Raw genomic sequence first — 17,524 nt, forward strand, 5'->3', positions numbered from 1 at the left:
ATTATTGAAGCAACAGAGCATGCTTTAGATAAGGCTACAGAGAAATTTTGCATATTTTCTCTCCTTTTCCTGTGCCTCTGCTTTTCCATTGTGTGATGGTTAGTTTTAAGTATCAACTAGTCTGGTCCATGGATATTTTGTAAATAGGGTAGAGATGGGCAGTTACTGGGACTTTCACTTAGCTTTTACTACTCTAGTGCCCCTGACTTAATGAGTCTAGGGACTACCAGTGGATCCATGGTACCACTGGAAGTACTGTCAAATGAGCTGGGGCTTAAGTCTTTAACCCCTAATGTCTTTAAGTCTGCTTTTGCACTCTTGGGCTTCAGGGTGTTGAATCTCTCAGGGTCAATGTAAGTTCAGTGTTGTGTTAGTATCTAATAACTCCAAAAGGAATAGTTGTTTATCTATTCCAAGTTTCTGGTCATCTGTAAAATGTAGAACACTTGAAGAAAGATTCATGGGATACAAATATGACTATAAGACAGGATCTTTCCCCAGAGAGACACACAGACTCTCCCATAATCAGGGGACTAGAGGTCTGGGAACCATCTTAATTCTAAAACCTGAAAAGACCATGAATTTTCATGCCCTTGAATTGAGTTATGATGCTTATTTTTTCCTCCACAGTATGTCAAGCAGCACTTTAACAGAGTGCCTATTTCATTTTTACGAACTCTGTGATTAATTAACCATCATCAGAGAAGTCTCATAAACCAATGCTTAGTGTCTCTGTTTCAATCCCATGGCTGACTATAGTGGCTATGCTTCTCTGTTCTCAGATAGTTAACAAAACTTGGCTTTTACTCCTCCAAGTTCACATTATTTTTCTTGAAATGATGGAATAAAATATCATTGCAACATTCACATATCATCCCTGATCTACGAAAGTGAGCCAACAAAAATGTCTTCAAAAATGATGGTGTCCCCCTTAGCTGGGAGGATGTATCCATTTCTTCTGGGTTGTAAAATCAATTGGAGTATAATTGTTTACAGTAGTGTCTTATGGCCCTTTGTATTTCTGTGATGTCAGTCATGAAGTCTTTTTTATTATTTAGAATTACATTTGAGTCCTCTGTCATTTTTCTTGGTTGATTTAGCTTAAGATTTGTCAATTTTAACTTTTCAAAAAAACCAACGCTAGTTTCATTGACATTTTCAATTACTTTCCTAGTTTCTATTCCATTTATTTCTACTCTTACCTTTTTTAAAAATCTTCTTTCTGTTAATTTTTTGCTTAGTTCTTTTTCTCTAGTTCCTTGAGATATATTAGGTTGTTTATTTGAGATCTTACATTTTTCTTAATACAGGCATCTTTATAGCTATAACTTTCCTCTTAGAACTGCTTTCGCCCCCTCCCATATGTTTTGGTATTTTACGTTTCCATTTTTGTTTGTCTCAAGATATTTTTTATTTCCATTTTGATTCCTTACATGATCCATTGTTTATTCAGGAGTATGTTGTTTAATTTCTACAAGATTGTGAATTTTTCAGTTTTCCTTCTGGTATTGATTTCTAGTTCATACCATTGTGGTTAGAACAGATACTTAGTGTGATCTTAAACTTCTTTAGTTTGTTAAGACTTATTCCATGGCCTAAAATATGATTTATCCTGGAGAATGTTTCTTATATGTTTGAGGAGAATATATTGTGGTGCTGTTGGATAGAATGTTCTGTATATCTGTATCTATTCATATCCCTATCCAAATATCTATATCTACATCTAATCTGTATTTGTATCTTTATCTATATCTATGTATCTGTTAGGTCCGATTGCTCTACAGTGTTTTTGAAATCTCCTCTTTTGTTATCAATTTTCTGCCTGGCTAAGTTATCTGTTGTTGAGAGTGGGTATTAAGTTCCCCACTGTACTGCTGTTTATTTGTCCTTAGCCTGTTTAGTATTTGCTTTGCATATGTAGGTGTACAGTGTTGGATAACTAAGTATTTGTAATTATTATGTCTTGGTGAATTGACCTCTTTTTCATGATATGAATTTTTTTGTCTCTGGTGACCATTTTAGATTAAAAATCTATATTGTCTGAGTTAAGTATAGCCATCCCAGGACTCTTTTGGTTACCATTTTCTTGGAATATCATTTTCATCCTTTCATTTTATGTGTCCTTAAAGGTAAAGTTAGACTTTCATAGGCAGCATGTCATGGGATCTTGTGTTTTTATTCAGCCAGTCTATGGATTTTGTTTGAAAAATGTAATCCATTTACATTTAAGGCAATTATTTTTTTAAATAAATTAATTTGTATTGGTGTTCAATTTACCAACATACAGAATAACACCCAGTGCTCATCCCATCAAGTGTTCCCCTCAGTGCCCGTCACCCATTCACCCCCCCCCCCGCCCTCCTCCCCCTCCACCACCCCTAGTTCATTTCCCAGAGTTAGGAGTCTTTATGTTCTGTGTCCCTTTCTGATATTTCCCACACATTTATTGATAAAGGCTTACTACTGCCATTTTGGTAATGGTTTTCTAACTGTTTGGGAGATCTGTTACTTTCTCCTCCTTTTTCTGTCTTCCTTTGTGTTGTGAAGTCTAGTGGTGTGGTATGCTCAGATGCCTGTATCTTAATCCTTTGTGTATCTTACTATAGGGTTTTCTTTGAAGTTAACATGAGGTTTACATAAAATTTCTTATAGTATAATATCCTATTTTAGCTGAGAATGAGTTTGGTTCAATAACATATAGAAACTGCATACATTTCCCCAGTCACATTGTAGGTTATTGAAGTTACAATTTACATCTATATTATATTGTAAATTTAGTAACAAATTACTGTAGTTATAGCTATTTTTTAAGATTTAATTTTTAGAGAGGGAGTGCGAGTAGTGGGAGGGGTATGGGAGGGGGGAAGAGAAAGAATCCAAAGGAGACTCCTCACAGGGTACAGAGCTCTACTGGGGGCTTGATCTGACAACCCTGAGATCACACCTGAGCTGAAACCAAGAGTCAGACATACAACCAGCTGAGCCACCGAGGTGCCCCTAGTTACAGCTATTTTTAATGTATTTGTTCTTTAACTCTTAGAGTTGAAAGTGACTTACGCATCATCATTACATTAGTAATGTATGTACTTTTATCACAGAATTTTACATATCCATATGTTTATACACGGTTATTTAGTTTCATTTCAGCTTGAAAAATTCCTTTTAGTATTTCTTGTAAGTCAGGTTAGTGGTGATAAATTCCCTAAGTTTTTTTGTTTGAGAAGTGGTTTATCTCCTTTTCACTTATGAAAGACAACTTTGCCAGGTCAGTATTCTTGATTGATAGGTTTTTCCCAGTCTTTTGAATATATCACTCTACTTTCTTCTGGCCTACAAGTTTTCTGTTGAGAAATCCAGTGATCTTCTAATGTGGACTCACTTGTATGTGACAAGTCTTTTTCTCTTGCTGCCTCAAAATTTTGTCTTTGACTTTTGGAAACTTGAAAGCCAGGCAGTGCTTATCTGGATAGTGCTAGTGGCTTGAATCCACACTTGCAGGGCTGAAGGCAGGGCTTTATGAATAGGTGGGTTCTTAAGCTATACTCTGTGCTCAGATGGAGCCATAGGTTATCTCCAAGTTGGGCAGGGCCACTGGCTGGGCTCAGCTATTGGGAGAGGTCACTGGCCAAGCAGCCTGATCAGCCATGGCTGACAGCCATTCCTGGATGTTGGATAGGGCTGGAGCCTATCTGCTGTTGGGAAGGTTGCTTTTTGTATTTACTGGTCCAGTAAGGCTACAGGTTATGCCTTGTGCTTGGGTGAGGCCACTGGACTTCCTGCTTTGGTCAGTCTGCAGGCTATGTTCAGTAGTCAGACAAGGCCTGAGGCTGTGCTCAGTGGCTAGGTGGCATAGTAGACTGTTCTAACAGACTGCCTAAATTCACTGGAAGCCATTTACTGATTAGGATCCTTAGTGAGTTGGGGAGTTGGGGCCAGAGATTATGCTTCATAGCTGGGTAGGGCTTCTATCTTGGCTCTCTGCCCATGTAGGTTTGTAGGATGGGCTCTGAGATTGACACAAGATTGTTCATTGGTTCCCTGTCCAAGCAGTCTGTAGGATTGGCTCCTTAGCTGAAATAGTCCATTGCATAAGAACCCAAATTGGGCAGAATTGTGTTTATTTATTTTTTTTTATTTTTTATTTATTTTTTTTCAGAATTGTGTTTCTTTACCAGATAGAGCCACCAGCTTGGCTCCACAAATGGGGAGAGCCAATGGATGGACTCTATGCTTGGGCACTGCTGCCAGCAGAAATGTGGTCTGCCAAGATCTGGATGTTGGTTGCTATGAGCTCCACCTCCTTCTCTCTCTCTAGCTGATCTCCTATAGTCTAGCTTCTCTGATCCCCCTGGAACCCCCGTGAAGCAAGACCTACATGGCCCTCGCAGGAAGTGTCTTATAATGCTGGGGAAACTGAAAGTCCACTTTGGGCTCTCTTTTTCCCCACTGTAGAAACCATAAGCACAGGGAGGTACTCTCAGAGCAGTGTTATAGCATCTTTGGAAAGGGGAATGTGTTCAAGGTAAAGTTGCTTCTCTTTTCCTTCTAATGCAGTTTTCCTTTTCTCAGTTTTTGCGGTCCAAGGGGTTGCTTCAGTGTCATTTCTTAGTTCTGAGATTTTCACAAAGGTGTCCTCTATATAGATAGTAATTAGCTGATCTGTGAGGGGGATTGAAGTTGGGAACTACCTACTCTGCCATATTGTGACATCATGCTTATCAGGAATTTAGTTGCTTAGTTTATCTACTAGAATAGTTCTCCAAATTTTTGGTATCGGGTGATTTTATGCCCTGAAAAATTGTTGAGGACCCCAAAGAGCTTTGGTTTATATGGGTAAAATCTATAGATATATGCTGCATTCAGTATTACAGTGAGAAGTTTGCTGAATATGTATTTATTGATTCACTTTAAAGTAACAATAGGAAGCCATACAAGACAATTTGTCATACATAATTTTATTAAAGTATCACTACATTTTCAAAAAAAGTGAGAAAAATATCATTATTTTATAATTTCATAATCCACTTTAATGTCTAGATTAATAAAACAAAGTTGAATTCCTAGAATCAATTGTATGTTTTTTAAGTTAAAGTATGTGAAGAGTACTTGGTATTACAAAGGCATGTAGTTAGAAATAGAAGTCACACTTTAATAACATTTCAGGTAATTATGGCTATTCTTCTTTAATATTACAAGAAAACTGGAAAAGTAGTAGTTTCTTAAAGGTCAGTTGTAATGCAGAATTTGAAACCTTATCAATAAATTTCATACTCTATTACATCAGCCCATTTGCAGTTTGAATGGATCTTTTATGTCTGCATGACTTTGTAACATCATGCATTGATCATTTGGAAATATTGATTCATGGTGTTATGTAGACCATTCAAATTTTGACACATTTTATTATGCAGTGTCAAAGATCTCATTCATAAATACCATGACAAATCTTATTTGAAAACTCTTTAAATATTGGGGAACTGTCAAGTTCCTGGTAGCAGATACAAGTTTTTTAAAATTATAATTTTCTACTTGAAAACTAGAATTTTATCATTGGCAACAAATGCTCTCAGCTTTTTTTTTTTTAAAGAGAAACTATCTATTTTCAAGGATATATTAGCCAAATGCCTAAGTCTTTACCACTATAACTTTTGTACCAGCCTTTTAAGTGAAAATTTAAAAGAAAAATATTATTTTGATTTTAGTTGACACACAATGTTACATTAATTTCAAGTGTACAGCATAATGCTTGAGCAACTTTCTATGTTATGCTGTGCTCACCAAAAATATAGTCACTGTCACCATACAACACTATTATAGTACCACTGACTATATTCCCTATGTTGTGCCTTTTATTTCCATAGATTCTTCATTCCTTAACTAGAAGCCTATATCTCCCACTCCTCTTCACCCACCCCCCTTTCCATCTGGTTACCATTAGTTTGTTCTCTGTATTTATCAGTCTGCTTTTGTTTTCTGTTTGTTTATTAATTTGTTTTGCTTTTTAGATTGCACATATTAATGAAATCGTATTTTGCTTTCTTTGTCTGACTTATTTACTTAGCATAATATTTCTAGAATCCATCTATGTTGCAAATGGCAAGATCCTGTTTTATGATTGAGTAATACTCTTGTGTGTGTATGTGTGTGTGTTTATATACACATGCAAATATATATATATATAAACACACTTACATATATACCCATATAAATACATTTGCATATGTACACATTACATACATATATTACATATATTTGTATATATATATATCAAATCTTCCTTATTGATTCATTAAGACTTTATTCTTCATAGAAGGAATATATGTTATTGTAACCCCCATGAGTCCACATTTTTGTCAACAACCTCAGCAAACTTCAGAACCACCTAAAGATGCCCAATTTAGTTCTTTAAGTCCAAAATCTTTGTCCAGTACACCTTTATAGATATTTGGGGCTGAATTTAAATATATATATATTTTTTTTCTTTATGGTTTTAATAAAAAAAGTAATTTCTATAATTCCCTAGATTTCTACTGATACATGGAGTAATGCTGCAACATTTGTGGCACATGAGGTTTTTTTGTCTCAGATAGAACTTGCCTAGGATCAGTCACTACATTGTTTTTAAATAAGCCCAAACTAGACCATCAGACAAGTTTATCATATAATTACATTCACAGTCATTCAACTTCATCCATAATTTCTCATTTCCATTCTTACAGTCCTACTTTATCCTGTGAATTTCCTAATTTTAAATATTAGTTCCAGCAAGAATGTGAATTAAACTTATAAGGCATTTCAAAAACCCACATTATCAGACCCTGAATCTGATAGTTTGTGAAAACAGGCCTATAATCACAAGATATAGGTTTTATTTTAGATGGTTGAAACTATCCAGTTCTCTATGCTTTGAGCCATTAATTTGATATCTTGCACTGGCCATTTTCTTTCTTGAATCTTTCTCATAAAGGGAGGAGAGAGCCCATGCAGTTTTCTCCATCAATATGTTTTATTGCAGCAGACATTTGACATCTGGTGTTTCAAAGTGTTATCTTAATTGACTTTTCATTCCAGATGACCACAGAATAAAATTTAAGTAACTATTTTGTCATCACATGCCATACACAACTAGTGTCCCATTTTCCAATAGTAACCAGATAATAACTGCCTTCTGTCCCATTTTCCAATAGTAATCAGATAATAACTGCCTTCAGTAATAAGCCATTCAAATAGTCAAATTGATTCCCTTCCTCAAGTGTCTGTAACCATTTCTAGCTCCAATGCTGTGACATTCAAAACTGAGATTGGCAAAGAGCAAATATTCTCAGTGTTTTAGGAAAATATTATTAATATAAGAATAGAATGGCTTATATAATATTTGAGGCTCTAGAGGATTGTACTCTATAAGCTCTTCCTGTAACTGATAAATTAAAGACCAAAACATACGCGCATGTGCGTGTGCATACACACACACACACAACTGCCATAGCTGCAATTCAAAAAAGGAAAATGGAATAGCTTCTCTTGCTCTGCTCCCCAACTTTCCTCTTGCCCAAGAAGAAAGAAACTAGATACCAGAATACTGAGAATAGTCCTTGTCACCAAAATCGACAGGAGAAACTCATACCTCTAGTTTTGCTTCTTGGCAGGAAATTTTATTTTATTAATTTATTTATTAAAAGATTTTATTTATTTATTTGAGAAAGAGACAGTGAATGGGAGGGACAGAGGGAGAAGGAGTCATAATCTCAAGTCAACTCCCGTTGAGCATGGAGTCCAATGCAGGCCTTGATCCCAGGACCCTGAGATCATGATCTGTGCTGAAACCAAGAGTCAGATGCCTGACTGTGCCATCCAGGCACCCTGGCAGGATATTTTAAAGCAGCAAAAAGATGTCTTTTGTTCTTCTTTTAAAATATTTCATGAATATATTTAGCTAATGGGATCTAATTTACATCCAGAATGCTAACTAAAGAGTATATGTGAAATAAAGCTTATTATTTTCTGGCTTTTATATTTAAAAGAAGCACAGTAGATGTGAGGATAAACAACGAGTCTGCACCTTTTATAGTCAACCCATTTTCTGTGTCTCTATATTGCTTATAACCTTCAGTGGTTCCCTATAGTCTTTAAGTCAACTTAAAAATATTAATTGAGCATAAATAATTTCTAAGTACTGTGATAGTTATAAAGAAACTGGTTATAAAGTAATTTCATGAAGCTTAGAATCAACAAGTTAAGGCAAAAATTAAACAGTTTGGTCACCTGAAATGAGTGGGGAAATAAAGTGTGCTAAGGCAATGCAAGGAGAAGGGGTCTAAAATGGTGTAGATACGGAGTGAATTATAAGCTGAAAAATGAAGGAAGAAATTGGTCCAGCTAGTCTATGTGTGTATATAGGCAGAGGGCAGAAAGGAAGGTCCCAGAGAAAAGACAGAGAAAGGTTAATATACTTCTGTTTTTGGAGAATACAGCACATCATGGTAGTAAAATAATGTTGCATACAGTACAAAAAAATAGCTCAAGATAAAGTTGGTTTAAAGTTGGAGGTTGATATCATATGTTATAAGATGTGATGAAGATATAACTTTTAGCTTAAAGGTAGTAGCATTCTGTTAAAAGCACTAAAGATGGAAGTGGTATAATCATACACTTGATTTTTCCCAAAATAATTGATTACATGATGAACAATATAATGGAGGAGACGGAGATGAAATAAGAGATTTTCAAAGATGGTGAATCAGGCAAGAGTGGTTATAGCCAAAAGAAGACTGATAGGGATGGGAAGGATAGAGCCCAGAATATATGGAAGAGAGGGACAAGATGAAGTTATGTGTCAGAGAAAAACAAATTACAGCATTCTTTATAATTGAGATTTTTGAAACTACCAGAAATCTATGTCAATATGGAATTTAGCTAATTGTAATATACTGATATTAATACATAATTAAAAATTTCCATGGTCATGAAGTATATTCTAGATAGGTTACAAAAATCCTTATATTTGTCAATGAACAAAAAACAGCTTATGCTATTATATGTATAAAGTGAAATTATCCCAGGTTTTTGGTAAGGTGTGTGTGTGTGTGTGTGTGTGTGTGTGTGTGTGTGTGTGTGTGTAAAGAGAGAGGAGAGATTTTCCTACAGGGAGGGATACAATAATAGATTGAAAATGTGATCAATAGAGGGGTACCAGTGGCTCAGTTCTTTAAGCATCTGATTCTTGGTTCTGAGTGTAGGGCTCCATGCTCACTGGGGAGTCCACTTGAAATTCTCCCCCCTCCCTCAGCCCCTTATTCTACTGGCAAGAATTATTCACCTAATAAATTAATTTCCTCAAGTTCAAAATATCAGAGAGAGACAGTATTATGTTTCCTTCTAGTATTTATTTTTCCAAGCAAATTCTTCTGTGATAGATATCATTTCTGTGGGTCTCAGTGTGCAGTTCTGCTCAGAGAAACATCCTCGGTCAATGCTAAATAACTGTCCGGAGAGAGTAGTTAGACCCCTATAGAAAGCTTCACAGTCATCAGTCTCGAGACATGAAGCAACCTGGCTTTTGGTCTCTCTCTCTCTTTTTTCTCCTTTATAAAGCACTCACAAACATATAAGCAAACTCTAGTAATCAAGATTTTATTTCACACTAATTTATTTAGGTCACTTTGATTCAGGCATTTATTTAGAAGTAACCAGTATGGAAACCCATCTAAATGTCATGATGCCATCCATTGTATAGGATTCCTTCCTGTCTGGTATGACCAAGAGTGTCAGTGCCATACTTACCTTGAGATTTCCAACTCTCCAATTAGAATGTGTATCTTTTTAAAACAGTATGTTATGTACACAATTAAATGGTTGCTTTTGTACTCTCAGATTTTAAGAGTCTAGACTGAGGGCTGGCTCTTAGCTTCAAAGAATTGTTTAATCTCAGTATCTTTTCTTCCACAAAAAAATCTTAGATTTTTTGCTATAACCGGTTACACATGACTTCATATCATAAGTCCTGCCAAGTATTTATGAATTTATGATGCATCCAATATGGTTACACTCACTTAACGTGACATATTACACCTGTTTCTCGCATGAGAAAAATCAGGATTACAAATTGCTTATAAGACTTTTATTTCAAATCCAACATTTTAAAATCATTTATGCTACTATATTAGTTTATAATTATACGTTACTATATTTAGTTATATCCAGATAACTGGATGACATAGAGAGCTTTAATTAAAAATGCCTTCTTAGGGGATCCCTGGGTGGCTCAGCGGTTTCGCGCCTGCCTTTGGCCCAGGGCGCGATCCTGGAGTCCCGGGATCGAGTCCCGTGTCGGGCTCCCGGCCTGGAGTCTGCTTCTCCCTCTCCTCTGCCTGTGTCTCTGTCTCTGTCTCTGTCTCTCTCTCTCTCTCACTATGTCTATCATAAATAAATACAAATACAAATAAAAAAAATGCCTTCTTAGTCAATCAGAGAATTTTCCTCTAATTTCTCTAGGTAATTTACTTAGTTCTATAAACAGAATTGGTTGAGTACTATTGATGTGTAGGATACATATCACTAACCGGTAACCAAGTACACTTAAGATTGAAACAAAATTGGAATAAATCAGAAGAGTAACTTTTGAATCTTCCCATGGCTATTTTCTCTTTAAAGCACAAAAGTTGGAACTGGAGGGTATTATGTTGAGTGAAATAAGTCAATCAGAGAAGGACAAACATTATACGGTCTCAGTCATTTGGGGAATATAAAAAATAGTGAAAGGGAATAAAGGGGAAAGGAGAAAAAATGAGTGGGAAATACCAGGGAGGTAGACAGAACATGGGAGACTCCTAACTCTGGGAAACGAACTAGGGGTGGTGGAATGGGAGGTGGGCGGGGGGTGGGAGTGACTGGGTGATGAGCACTGAGGGGGTCACTTGATGGGATGAGCACTGGGTGTTATTCTATATGTTGGCAAATTGAACACCAATAAGAAATAAATTTATAAAAAAATAAATAAAGCACAAAAGTTGTGAACACAAGATATTTTCCTGTCTTTTCTATATTTTTTTTTACCATCTAAACTAATTGTTTTGGATTATCATGCAATTGCCCATATCCCATGCAATTGTAAAATGTACAATTTAAATAATGTGATATATTCAACATATAATGCTGAACTTGGTGCTGTAAGTCAAGGAGTAATAAGAGAAAAGTATCCTGGAGAGAAAAAAATTTCTGGTCTCCTTTGTTACTTGTACAGCCATAGAAATGCCGGACACTAGAACTTGTATTCTAAGGAAATTATAATATCCAGGCATAAGAAATTCTGTTGTGTCAGAATTGCCTGACTTCCATAGTATAGTGAAATAGAATAAAATTTTAGAGGATTTTGTGTTAGTTCTGGTACTTTGGATACAGTTAAAAGATTCTGATTCTGACCACTTATACTAAAGGTTATAGTGAAATGTATGGAATAGTCTAAGAAATTAAGCTTATAGTAAGAAATAGTAAGAAATTTTGGTGCTGTTATGAAGGAGAATTGATGGGTACCAATTAGTCAAAAATTCATCAAACATTCTAAGGTCAGATGATTTATTTTATAGTTTGCCTTAATCTGAGATTCTAAGATGTCAACAGGGATGCACACACACATTTTAGTAAGTACTTTTTACTATCAAAGATTTTTAAAACTAATGGATTTGAAGAAAATTAGGCTAAGATTTAGGTTGTATTTTATAAATAATAATATACTTATATAGTATTTAAGCAGAAGAAATTTAAACTTTTTTTTTAAGTCTGCAGAGATCACAGGCAATTTAATATACCACTGGATATTTATTTATTTTTTTTAAATTTTTTTTCTTTATTTATTTATGATAGTCACAGAGAGAGAGAGAGAGAGAGAGAGAGAGAGAGAGAGAGAGGCAGAGACATAAGCAGAGGGAGTAGCAGGCTCCATGCACCGGGAGCCCGAGGTGGGATTCGATCCCGGGTCTCCAGGATCGCGCCCTGGGCCAAAGGCAGGCGCCAAACCACTGCGCCACCCAGGGATCCCCCCACTGGATATTTAGCATACTAGTTGTTTAAATAGCAGTATGTCAGTCCTTTCCTCCAATAGAGCAAATGCCCTGATCAAGATTGGTTTTATATCTGAAAAATCATTTATCATGGTAAGTGCATTTTTAACACAGCATATACAAGATAAATGTCACTTTTGACCTTCTTGACTGATTTGGAGAGGTTTGATTAGAATATTTTTTTCACTATCTAATATTTTGAATGCTTACCCATTATTGGATTTGTTACCATTTCTGTGAGACATTTGCCTTTTAAAGAGGTCCAGCTTTGTGTAATTGCTATCCTAGCTTACTGTACAGCCACTATAATATTCAAATCTCTACATAAATAATGGGTGGTCCCCAAACTCTTTACCATTCTCCAAAACCTAAACTACATCTGATAGAAGTAACCTCTCTGAAAGCAAAATAAACTGTAAATGATTTGTTCATATTATTTAATCGGAGAACCATGTTTCAGAAATAAATATAATATTATGAAGAAATAAGTTACCACTGAGAAATGCTATATTAGCTATTTATTCCTGGAAAATGAATCCTAGTCTGATCCCTGAAGTTCTTACCCAGAGTTTATGCTTTATACTCACAACTGGTATTTATTGTGCTCTACCTATTTGATAGATGAGGGGATTGTACCACAGAGGTACAAAGTCAACTTCCAATGTCAGACATCTCTAAACTTAAAACTACTATTCTCAGTCTAGGAATTTCACTAAAATACAATATTACATAGAATGGAGATAGTCCCTAAACCTGCCAGTTTATGTAAATAAGAAGCACAGGCTTTGGACTAGCCAACCCATTGCTTTCTTCTCAACACCTGGAGCAGTGCCCCAACAAGTGGTACAATGTAGGCCATCAATTGGTGTGTATGGTGGTGAGACATGAGTCTGTAAGTCAAATTTTCCCACTGACCAGTCAGACAACCAGCACATTTCTTTTTTTTTTTTTTTTGGATTTTATTTATTCATTAATTCAAGAGAGACACAGAGAGAGAGAGAGGCACAGACACAGGGAGAAACAGGCTCCATGCAGAGAGCCTGACGTGGGACTCGATCCTGGGTCACCAGGATCACACCGTAGGCTGAAAGCAGCACTAAACTGCTGAGCCACCCAGGCTGCCCAACCAGCACATTTCTTGAAGAATATATTCCTACTGTCTTTTATAATTATGTTTTAAGTGTTATGGTATGTGGGAAACACATGAATCTTTATGGAATACAACTAGACAAGACAATTATGTTAGTTTATATCTTCTATCTTATCAACAAACAGATACATTCTTAATTTTTTTTTCCTTTGAGTCCTAAATCATTTGACAATATCTGCAAAGGGGTATCCTGAAGTGCAACACTGTTGTCTCAACTCCCTTATTGTCCTAGTGAGAGCTATGATCCTAAAGGTGATAAAGGCATAATTGGGAAACTGTAAGAGATCATTCTCATTGCTGCCACACAAGGCTTAGCCATGATTGAGGGTTCTGTCACTTCAAGGCAGTTTTTGATGAAGCTTCTCCAGCAGTTTCCTGGCCATTCCCATCAAGAAGAGGAAGGGAAAGTGTCTGCTTGCAAAAATCTAATACTCTCATTTCCTTGCTCTGTCTCTCTTAGAACCTATGTACATTTTGCTCAGAACTGGTGGAGCCTTCACATTCAATGCCAAATTGTTGTTACAGATTAGTTTTTCCATACAATCATTTGAGCCAATCAGAAATTCTAGAGTTTTGTATGTTTAAAGTATGAGTTCAAATTTTCACATTCTATTAAAATTTAGCCCCCAGATGACAAGCTTATTTTTTTAGAAGAAGATTTTATTTATTTATTCATGAGAGACACACAGAGAGTGGCAGAGATATAGGCAGAGGGAGAAGCAGACTCCCTGAAGGGAGTCTGATGCAGGACTCAATTCCAGGACCCCAGGAACACACCCTGAACCAAAGGCAGACACTCAAGCACTGAGCCACCCTAGTGCCTGAAAAGCTTCTCAAAGACTTAGTTTCAGTACTCCTTATCTTTGCTTAGATTGAGTTGCCAAAATGCCCTCTGAACTATGTTGCATTATGTGCTACAAACACTAGGCACTGAACTGTTTTATGGACTTTTCTCTTTAGGAAGCCTGTAGCTTCTGATATTAAGAAATTCAGATGCTTTTAATTAGTTTTCAGATATGTAAAGCAAAACACCCTCCTTAATGAAATTTATTTTACTATATTCAATAATTTGTCAGTGTTCATTCCATAATGCTGTACTGTATATCATAATGTAATGAGAATAGCTCAATTCTTTGGATGAATCTTAATATTGTGATGAATTTAAAAAATAGTTTATTAGTCTTTGCTGAGATTTTGAATAAAAATCTTATTCCTATGTTTCTCCTAATGAAGTATGCTGCTCTTAGCTGTGGGTGTACTGGAATGGAGTGTGTGAAATATTTGACATGATCAAAAGATGATGACAGAATTTTGACAAAATATGAAGTGGAGATTAACATACACTACACTGTACACAGAATAATTAAACTGAATAAAATGTCACAAGTAAAATTTATAAAAGGTTATTTTCTGTCAAATGCAGTTGAGGATGAAGAAAGGTTGGTATTATCACTGTTCTCTGAGGCTTTTCCTTTTTTTTTTTTTTACACCTGCCACCTCTCCCACGGTTGAGTATTTAATTCACTCTGAATAATTGCTAACTTAGTAAGCGTACTTCTTATCTCCTCCTTTATGTGCATTAAGTCTCTGTATTACAAAATCTTCCTGAAAAGTACGCAAATTTTGTGGATTTTTTTTTAGATTAGCAATAATGCATTCTTGTTTTTGTATTACTTTATTCAAATTTGATATAGCCTTTCCTTAGTTTTCTAGGAAGTAGGAGTAAAAATCATCTGTTGCAGGTTTACAGTTTGCAAAATATTTTATTCTTAAACTATGAATCTAACATCGCTGTCTTGCCAGATTACTAGCACTGAAACTGACCCTACTCTTTACTTCACCTGCATGGACATGTGCTTCTATCACTGCTTTGCCTAAAAATGTCACTTTGTGTTTGTGAGGTTTTGAAAACTCAGTGACAGAACAAACAATGTTCAGTACAGTTTGCCCACTGAAGATACAGTAGTGGACTTTTAACCACTTTTAAGAACAGCATTTTTAAATGGATAGTTGCAGGATTGTGGAGTGATTTTATATACGGATTTTTTGCTCATAAAATTAGCAGCATATTTTGCATGTATGAGTTAATAAGTCCTTGAATCAGTGAAGGAATTTATTAACAACTGTATGAACAAATTTGATAACTTTGATGAAATAAACCAATTTCTTGAATGATATTAACTACCAACACCCACATGAGAATACATAATCTGAATAGTCTATATCTGTTAAATTGAATCAACAGTTAATAATCTTACAAAAAAGGAGGCATCAGGCCTAGATAGTATTACTGGTAAATTTTACTAAACTTTTAAAGAAGATATAATACCCATTCTCAGAAAATTATGTGATAAAATAAAAGCAGATATCTTGACTTGTTCTGTAAGGCAAACATTACCAGAGTACTAAAACCAGTTCTCACAAAGTACCAAGTCAAACTCAAAAAAGTATAAAATATTATACACTGTGGCCAAGGATGAACTCATATGTAGCTTAATATAGATACAAATGTTTACACATAGAAGTGTTTATGGACATGTGCATATACACAGTTTAGGGTATAGACATACATATCCTTTGTCAACTGAGACCAGTATACAATGACACTCCATTAGCAGTGAGCACATTTAATGCCCAGGTTTTAGTTTCTAATACCTTTCTCCAATATAAAGAGCTAGGGCTCCTTGAGAAATGGCAAATCCCAAGGTTTGAGGGCAGGAAATACATGAAATGAGTCTGGAGCGTCTTACATTGCCAGAAAGTAAGGAAGTGCTCAAAACAAACAAGCAAACAATAACAAGGAACAAGAACAACAAAAACACATAGATGAGGGTATGATAAAGGCACACAGGAGCTGACTGAACAGATTCCTGATGGCCCAAGCTGGAACATTTTGAAGAGCAAAAAAATAAATTACCACTGAATTATAACTTAAAGTATAAAATAAATGTTCCTGAGTCCATACTGATACAGAGTGACTGGAAAAAAGAGATAAATCCTCATGTAGAAAAATTCCAAAATGTTTATGTAGACCTGCTACCTTCAAGGAAGGAGCATATTAACTCCCCACTCCTTTAGTATGGGCGGCACCTAGCATTGAAAGGAGAAGAAAGAACAACCTTGCCTTTCTGCACTACCCAGGGAGGGGTATGTATGGCCTTATTCTGATTCCCATAGGAACTTAAAGGAAAACTTTCACAATATCTGGAGCCTTTGGTCTCCTACAAATGAAGGAGGAGGATGTCCTCAAATTCCTTGCAGAAGGAACCCACTTAGGTGACAAAATCCTTGACTTCCAAATGGAATGGTACATCTACACAAGGAATAGTGATGCTATCTATATCATAAATCTGAAGAGAACCTGGGAGAAGCTTTTGCTGGCAGCTGGTATCCTTGTTATTGCAAACCCTGCTGATGTCAATGTCACATCCTCCAGGAAGACTGGCTGGCAAGTTGTACTGAAGTTTGCTGCTGCCCCTGGAGCCACTCCTACTGCTGGCTGCTTCACTCCTGGAACCTTCACTAAGCAGATCCAGGCAGTCTTCCAGAAGCCAAGGCTTCTGGTGGCTACTGATCCCAGGGCTGCCACCAGCCTGTCATAGAGGTGTCTTATGTTAACCTGCCTACCATTGTTCTGTGTAACACAGACTCTCCTCTGCACTGTGTGGACATTGCCATCCCTTGCAACAGCTCAGTGGATCTGATGTGGTGGATGCTGGCCTGGGAAGTTCTGCACATGTGTTACCCCATTTCCTGTGGACATCCCAGGGAGGTCATGCCTGATTTCCACTTCTACAGAGATCCTAAAGATGTTGAAAAGGGAGAGCAGACTGCTGGTGAGAAAGCTGTATAACCAAGGAGGAATTTCAGGGTCGTTGGACGGCTTCAGCTCATCAGTTACACTGCTACACAACCTGTAGTTGCAGACTGGTCTGAAGGTGTGTAGGTGCTCCTTGGGGCTATTGAGCAGTTCCCTACTGAAGACTGGAGACCCAGCCTGCCACTGAAGACTGCCACTGCTCAAGCTCAGACAACTGAATGGGTAAGAGTGACCACTGAGTGGTCTTAAGCTTCTCTTCCACAAAGGCAAACAAAATGCAAGTAAGGTCCTCAGGTTGATGAAAAACAAACATTTCTGCCAAAAGATAGAGGGAGAGAAGAAAAAAAGAACAACCTTATACTGGCAAAACCAGAAAAATACTATTATCTCAACCACGTGATCAAGGTCAACATGAACAGTGCTAAATTATGTAGAGAGTACATACTTTGTATATTATGTGATAAAAATGGCATTGTACCTCTTCCATCTTTCTCCAAC

General features: G+C 36.3%; 1 pseudogene; it reads left to right on the forward strand.

Moving 5' to 3' along the window:
* Positions 1-237: 237 nt before the first annotated feature.
* On the forward strand, positions 238-17,275 carry LOC129516438 (40S ribosomal protein SA-like; annotated as a pseudogene).
* Positions 17,276-17,524: the final 249 nt, after the last annotated feature.

This window comes from Nyctereutes procyonoides, unplaced genomic scaffold (genome assembly GCF_905146905.1).
Source record: "Nyctereutes procyonoides isolate TBG_1078 unplaced genomic scaffold, NYPRO_anot_genome, whole genome shotgun sequence".
Taxonomy (NCBI): domain Eukaryota; kingdom Metazoa; phylum Chordata; class Mammalia; order Carnivora; family Canidae; genus Nyctereutes; species Nyctereutes procyonoides.